This window comes from Cetorhinus maximus, chromosome 23, assembly GCF_964194155.1.
Source record: "Cetorhinus maximus chromosome 23, sCetMax3.hap1.1, whole genome shotgun sequence".
Lineage (NCBI taxonomy): Eukaryota > Metazoa > Chordata > Chondrichthyes > Lamniformes > Cetorhinidae > Cetorhinus > Cetorhinus maximus.
This window is the reverse complement of record NC_135901.1, coordinates 58,114,679-58,116,314: the sequence shown is the minus strand read 5'-3', so window position 1 is coordinate 58,116,314 and position 1,636 is coordinate 58,114,679. Positions and strand designations below refer to the sequence as shown.

Genomic DNA, 1,636 nt, shown 5'->3' with positions numbered 1-1,636 from the left:
TTGTGGTCGAGTGGCTAAGGCAATGGACACATCGAGAGAATGAATTTGTAAATACAAACAGTCCAAACTGAAATCTCTCGGACATTAGGAACTGTATTTCTTCTCGAAGCTGTTCCACGTGTGATATTTGCAGCTCTGGTGTGAAACTTCAACTCCCACTCCACTGATTCGGGCGGAGCTGTTGTGCGTTTCGGTTTTCAATCAATAAGTAAATGAGGCTTGTTTTAACAGTTTGTACCAGATCAATAAACCTTCATTGCCTGGCCGGGAATCGAGTCCAGGCCACGGCGGTGAAAGGGCCGAATCCTCACGTCAAAATCACGAGGAAAGTTGTCTATAACTCTTGCAACGTGCTTTATCTGGGCCACATTTGCCATTTTTCAGACACTTTCACCAGAGGTGTTTTTAAGGAGCAGCTGCAGTGAAGGATTCGCACCAATACAGTGTCGTTCAACTGGTCTGGTTCCAAATCCTGCTCAGGAATTTAAGAAAAACTTTGAGTTTGCTCAGTGTCTTGACTTCAAAAGCGCGAATGTAAGAAAGTACATTCCCCCAAGCGTGTAATAAAATGTCGGAATGACTGGGAAATTATGCTGGGAAACATAAAATTGTAGACAGTTACAGCAAAGAAAGAGGCCATTCGGCTGGGCGCGCTGCTTTCAAAGAGCAGTTGTGATTGATTGGTCAGGAGTGATATTTGTGTCAGTGTAAACAGTCGGCAGTGAAATCTCTCACATTACCACGGCAGACTTTCATCACTAAAAGCAACTGACACACGTCAAATTTTGCCGCTTTCATGTCGCATCTTTAACTTCCTGTTCTCCCTTTCAGGCATTTCCAGGTCTATCAAATATTATCCATGCAGAACGTTGTCCTGTTCATCGTTCCACTAGGAGACTTACTGTGAGGGGGGATAGTGTAAGTGGCTCCATAGCTCAGTGGTTTAGAGCACTGGTCTTGTAAACCAGGGGTCGTGAGTTCAATTCTCACTGGGGCCTGCGATTAATTTTTATGAAATTTGGTAGCAAGGTAACTTTTGAGCAGAGCACTGTAAAAAGATTAAAGCTGGAAATCCAAAACAAAAGAAAACCTGGAAAAACTCAGCAGGTCCGACAGCATCTGCGGAGAGGAATAAAGTTAACGTTTCGAGTCCGTATGGCTCTTCAACAAAACCTGTACCGTAAGGTCATGTCAGTGGGCAACAAGATGGCAGATGGATTATAATGTAGGCAGGTGCGATTATGTTCACTTGGTTATAAAAATGAGAACAACAGAATGCTTTTAAAATGTGAGAAATTTGTAAGTGCTGATGTTCAAAGAAACTTGGCTGTGCTTGTACAAGCAATGTGGAAAGTTAGCATGCAGGATCAGCATGTTGGCCTTTATTGCAAGGGGATTGGGGAGCAAGAATAAAGAAGTCTTGCTACAGGGTTTTGGTGAGACGGCATCTGGAATCCCGTGTGCTGTTTTCATCTCCATATTTATAAAAGAATAGACTTGCATTGGCGACGGTGCAGGGAAGGTTCACTGAATTGCTCTCTGGAATCTATTCTCTGGAATTTAGAAGAATTAAAGCCAATCTGATTGAAACCTGTAAAATTCTGAGAGGGCTTGATAGGGTAGACACAGGGATTGT

At 43.1% G+C, this 1,636-nt stretch overlaps 1 non-coding gene across 1 annotated transcript; it reads left to right on the top strand.

The window, feature by feature from the left end:
- Positions 1-924: 924 nt before the first annotated feature.
- Positions 925-998, top strand: trnat-ugu (transfer RNA threonine (anticodon UGU)). Its single transcript has one exon. It is a non-coding gene; the product is annotated as a tRNA-Thr (tRNA).
- Positions 999-1,636: the final 638 nt, after the last annotated feature.